Here is a 6,562-nt window from a genome sequence, read left to right as displayed (position 1 = left end):
CCCAAAAGTTAAGCACTCATACTCCAACTCCCTTCCCAGCCAGGCAAATTCTTCATGCAGTTATATACTTTTTGTTGTTTTTATGCTGGATTAATAAGCTCCAAACAACACCTTTATTGCCTGAGGGAAAGAAATGTGACAGCTCCAGATGGTGGCCCATCAAAGGCTGAATGTGCTCCTGAATCTTCCTCCTTCATGGCAATAGGGTCCCTGATGGAAAGGACTGCCACTGGCCAGCAGCTTCCACAGAGGAGAATGCAAGTGCTGGATACTGCCCCTGCCCACCCACTGAGCCTCTGTGGGGAGAGTCGAGATTTTAAGGATGAACAGCTCATCTTTACTCTGTGCCATTGTCTCACAGAAACATAAATGGGACGATCTCTTGCTTGAATACATGTTTTGTTCATGATATAACATTGGAAAGTTATGCTTCGATGTCCCCAGATGGCACAAGAAAATGAAAAATCTCACCTCACTTGATTATTCTTCAGATCTCCATGATGACACTAATTATATAGTCTAATTAGCAGGCTTCTGTATGGAGATTATGAGCTAGCTGAAGAAAGAGAATAAACCTTGAAATTTGCTGGATTTCTTCTTTGACTCATTGCTCAGTGCTTGGGACCTCTTATAATAATAAAAAAAAACCCCAAGAACAAATGTATGAATTTGCTGATTATTTTTTTTTCCACCAAGTGGTCCTGTGGGCAGTTTAAATTCTTAATTTAACGAATACTGTATGGAGGTACACATGCAGTCATTTGAAGCCTCAAGGAATAAGTGGTCAATTCTAACACAGATGAGAAGTGAGGAGGGAAAAAGTTTGGGAAGATTTCATAAAGGAAGAAGCACATATTCACTCAGACTAGGAGGACGTTTTCAAGTACAGGGAACAGCATGTGCAAAGACCCCGTGGAACACTCCAGACAGACAATTTGAGAAGTGCTGTTGCTTTTGCTGATCAGAGCATAATGTGCACATTGACCCAAAACTTGAACTGGATCCTGAAGGCAGTGACAGGAAATGAATGGTTTTCTATAAGAATCTAATATGATGAGATTTTCATTTATAAAGGATTGCTCTGGCTATTGTTTAAAGAAGGGATTATACTGGATGCCAGAGGTGACAAAACAGGACTAGAGGCTAGACGACAGATGGTGAAGGCAGCACAAAGAAAATGCCTGAAGATGAATATAAATCTGTTTAGAAAGTAAAATCAACAGGACTTGGTGATGGTAGAGGGATGAGACAGAAGGACAGGTTGCAAGCCTATAATCCCAGCACTTTGGGAGGCTGAGGGTGGCAGATTACCTGAGGTCAGGAGTTCAAGACCAGCCTGGGCAACATGGTGAAACCCCTTCTCTACTAAAAATATAAAAATTAGTTGGCCATGGTGGCTCATGCTTGTAATCCAAGCTGCTGGGAACACTGAGACAGGAGAATCACCTGAACCTGGGAGGTGGAGGTTACAGTGAGCAGAGACCACATCACTTCATACCAGCCTGGGTGACAGAGTGAGACTCCATCTCAAACAAATAAGCAAACAAACAAACAAATACATAAATAAAAGGAGAGGTGGCAAAATCTTGGAAAAATACATTCTGAAACTAGATTGTCACTGAAGAGTGAGAAGAGTCACTGGGGACTCTTATGCTTGCTAGTGATATAAGTTGAAATACTCTTAATTAGGGCAGGGTTCAGGGGTAGCCGTCTCGATTCCATTGTTAGGGGTGAATTAATTTTTAGTGCCACATGGCTGCTAGCTAAACTTCAACACATTCTCTATTTCTTGGAACAAATTCACTAATATTATTTAAAACAAGATACTGGAAAGAAGAGGTTCTCTATTTATACAAGCCTCTCCCCGGTGTAGGAATTTATCTTTAAACATCTTTTATCTAGGAAGGTACTGGCTTCCTTAAATTCTTCCTAAGACCAGAATCTCAGTAACTTACAAGACAGTCCTAAGTGAATTTGGGAAAGTTTAATGGTGGACATGAACATTGATAAGTCCATTTTTAATTTACAAAATGTTGCTTGAATGAAATCCTTTGAGGTCCAGTATCATCCTACCAGGTAAGTTAAGAGATTTTTTTCAAGATTACATCACCACTAGCTGGTAGTACCAGGTTTGAAAGCCCTAAATGGTGCCCTGCTCCTTTGCTCTCACAAGGTTTTTATGTCACTGTACTTCAACATTGCATGATCAAATTTTCCTGTTTCAGTGTTAGTTTCCCTCATTTGACTGCAGTCTCCTTGAGAGCAAGAACTCTGATAACTGTTCATTTCATGCCTGGTTCACGAAATGACTCAAAACACACAGGAATTTTACACATGTTTATTGAAAGACAACAGAAGAGTATCTTATGATTTTGTCCTTTTTGTTGAAAGGATAAAGTCTAAAATCCTCTTCCCAGAAACTTCTAGTCAGTTTCATCCTCTAAAGTCAGAGAAAGGAAATCTTCATCTTTCACCTGAAAATCCTTCAATCACGGCATGTTAATCCAATATTTATCACCCACAGCTTTTACATATGGCTTCCAATTTTCCCCTCTAGTCATAAACTTTGCTCTTGTTGTTCTGCTTTCGAAAATGTTACTAATTAATAGTGGGCTCAACAAATAGATTCCCCCACCACAAGCAGCTGTTCCCTGATTAAAAAAGCCTTACCCATGTATACAAGCCCTTGATGATTTCAAGAGACCAAAGGAAAATTGTCACGGCATCAGGGATTCAGAGTCCGACCTTCAGGCAGTGCCTAAGTAGTGCCAAGCCACGCGCATCAAGAGAAAACCCATGTGAGTCAGTTGCCCAGATGTTTTATTGTCAGGTCACCAAGGATCTTGATGATTGGAGGCAGAGATGCCAGGGTTTGTATGACCATGTGTAGCTACAGCTTCAAAGGGAGCGCAAGCCTAATAAAGTGGAGACTAATTCCAGAACAAAAATGTGGGGCTAGAAGGAAAAACAGACAGAGGCGGGAAGGTCTGGTCACTAGGAGGGGGCCTAGTGGAGGATAAATGAGAGGATCTTAGGAGACCGGGATGGGGGACAGTATGGGATCTATCAGAGGTTGGTACTGAGGAACGCTCATGGTCTTGGTTTGCCATTCTTGGAAGGAATACATACCATTTAGTGAACATCAGTTCTGTGCTACAGACTGCTCAATGTGCTGAGAGTAAGTTGTGCACAAGATAGCCATGGTATATGCTCCCATGTAGCTCAGAAGTTAGTGGAGACAAGGGACGTTAGAATGCTTGTGAGATGTGTTTCAGTAGGAAAATGCAAGGCACTAAGAGGTCTCAGAGGAGGTTTATCTGATACAGATCTGTGAGTGTGTGCATGGCAGAAAGCTTCCTGGAAGAAGGAGAATCTAAGCTGAATCTTGAAGAATGAGTGAGTTTAGCCAGGCTTTGTCAGGAGAACCCTGTTCTCATCAAAGGGAGAGTACTATGAAAGTCTGAAGGTGAAATATTGAGAGGTTCAGGAAATGAAAGTGAGTTCAGTAATGAGGGCAAGGACGTCTGCTTTGTTCCGCATAGCGTCCCCAGTGTTTAGGGCAGTGTCAGCAGATTGCATTTGTTCAGCAAAAATGTGTTGAGTTGATGAAATTTTGAGAAAGGTATCATATATTCCACCTCAGGGTTACCCCTGTTTTTACTCCCTCATTCTAAGAGCATTTCATCCTGTCTCTTTCCTCTTCTTCCCAAATGGAATGGAAGAGTCATGTACTTGGAGGTATACTGAACAGATTGTGGATTAGCCTCAGATCTCAGTTCTCATTCTAGTTCTGCCAGGACTGTCTGGTGAGACTTTGGAAAATGAAGGGTTTGGGCAAGTCAGACATTGCCAAGTGGTGGTTCAGGGATGTGCTAAAATGCTTATTTGGCCTACATTATTATCTTTAAAACACTTGTATTTGGTGCCAACATAAATATTTTTAAGGATATTAATTGCCAACAAATAAATATTTGGGTGCATTAGAGCATTCCTACAGTCGCAGAGGGCATCAATCTTGGGAACCTCTGTGGCAGCTTTGCCTTTAGAGAAAGCCTGGCCTTTCCACTTCACTCTCCTGACTGACATCACTCATTCACCTTCCCTGCTTGGTCTCGGTGGGTGTTGAAGTTTACCACCTCTGCATCAAATGATCTCAAAGGTCCTCTCCATATTTAAAATCCTTGGAGGCCAGCCCCTGGTTATGTGACAAAATGAAGAGCAAATATCATCTACTTATTTTTTTCCCCAGTAAACACTTTTCATTTAAAAAGTTATTCTCTGAAGAAACTACTCAAGGACCCCTCAGCAAATAATTGAGAATAGTGGGTAGCATGGAAATGGAAGCACAAGCCCAGTTAGGTATGAGTAAGGAAAGAACAAGCTCCAGAAGTCCCAGAAGCATCATTCTGTATCACCTAACCCTAGCCAGGCATCCAACAACAATCCTGCCCCCAAACATGGTCTGAAACATGCAAAACAAGATGGACGTAAAAGAAGTAAGAGGAAAATATCAAAAGCAATTCAAGCATCAGAAATAAAGGCTAGAGTGAGATCTAAGGTGAACAATCACAATATACACAGTAGGCATTTAATAGGATTATGACATATTTGGGGAAAACTGGGTGGTACCATCTTTTGCAACAGAGATGCACAAATGCCTCTTAAGGGGAGTCCAGCATGTCATTTAGAACTGAGCTGCCTCTTGATGTGATGCTGGGAAGAGAGGCTCTAACATTTGCGGGCACCTATAGCATATGATACACAATATTTTGTCATCCCTTTATGCATCATAACTCTATAGAATAATGTGTTCATCTTATAAGTTAAGTTTTCTGTGGCTCAGAGAGGTAAGAGTTTCCCAAAATCATGAAGCTGAATTTGCACCCGGGCCACTTGGTCTACCCTTCCCTGTCTTTATTATGTTTGGTTTTGCTGGCATCTCCCATTTTTCAGGTGTTTTATATTCTGGTGCCATCTCAGCAGGCTCCTGAAGTCCCACTCTACAGCAAGCAACCTTCTGGTTTTTGGCTAAAAATGGTCAACTCAGGCCTCTGGCCTGGCTCAATTTGCAGGTCGTCCCTTTCCCGCTCTTTGAAAATATCTGGATTCCTCATCTCATGCCAAATACAAGGGAGAAGGCCAGAGACACAGAGACGTCTGGCAGGTTGTCCCGTACCTGAGGCCCTATTAGTCTGACCACATGCTGCAAGAGAGATGGAATTTCCCTGATTTAGCAGAACAAAATGAACAAGAGTTGGCTCAGGCTTGTCTCTTGGTACAGATAAAGATGTGGGATGTATGAAACAATCTCAGACGCTCCCTTATCATTTTAGTTTTGCCGAGCAATGGAACTGGTCTCTGTTGTATACAGACCATAAGAGGACAAGTCTATCACATTTTAAGGAGGGAAATGCAGCTGGGAAAGGCTCCAGAGGAAGAAGGAATTGAAGACAGTGGCTGCATAATCACTGACAAGCTGTATGGTATGAAGTATATGCCAGGACTCCGATAAAACTGAATTTCGAGTTTGTCTCTTGTTTACAATTTTTTTTTTGAGAGGGAGTTTCGCTCTTGTTACCAGGCTGGAGTGCAATGGCGCGATCTCAGCTCACCACAACCTCTGCCTCCTGGGTTCAGGCAATTCTCCTGCCTCAGCCTCCTGAGTAGCTGGGATTACAGGCACGCGCCACCATGCCCAGCTAATTTTTTGTATTTTTAGTAGAGTCGGGGTTTCACCATGTTGACCAGGATGGTCTCAATCTGTTGAGCTCATGATCCACCCGCCTCGGCCTCCCAAAGTGCTGTTTGTAATTTATGTATGTATTTTTCATTGTAACAAAATATACACAACCTAAAACTTGTCATTTTAATCACTAAGTTTTTTGGGACCGATTCTATCTCTATTGCCCAGGCTGGAGTGCAGTGGCATGATCTTGGCTCACTGCAATCTCCGCCCCCCAGGTTCAAGCTATTCTCCTGCCTCAGCTTCCGGAATAGGTGGGCTACAGGCATGTGCCACCACACCCAGCTAATTTTTGTATTTTTAGTAGAGGTTTCACCATATTGGTTAGGCTGGTTTTGAACTCCTGACTTAGCGATCTGCCAGCCTTGGCCTCCCAAAGTGCTGGGATTACAGGCGTGAGCCACCTCACCTGGCCAATTTTAATAACTTTCAAGAATGCAGTTCTGTGGCATTAAGTATATTGTCACTGTTATGCAACCATTACCACCATCCATCCCCATCTTTTTAATCTTTCCCAACTGAAACTCTATACCCGTTAAACACTAATCTCCTATTCCCCTGACCCACAGACCTTGACAACCACCATTCTATTGTCTGTTTCTATGAGTTTGGCTACTCTGCTTATCTCACATAAGTAGAATCATGCAGTATTTGTCCTTCTGTGACTGGCTTATTTCACTTAGCATAATGTCCTCAAGGTTGAACCACATTATAGTATGCATCAGAATGTCCTTCCTTTTCAAGGCTAAATAATATTCCATTGTATGTGTATAGCACATTTTCTTCTTTTTTTTTTTGAAGGGAGGAAGGCAGGAAGGG

This window comes from Callithrix jacchus, chromosome 1 (assembly GCF_049354715.1).
Source record: "Callithrix jacchus isolate 240 chromosome 1, calJac240_pri, whole genome shotgun sequence".
Lineage (NCBI taxonomy): Eukaryota > Metazoa > Chordata > Mammalia > Primates > Cebidae > Callithrix > Callithrix jacchus.
This window is presented reverse-complemented; position numbering follows the sequence as displayed.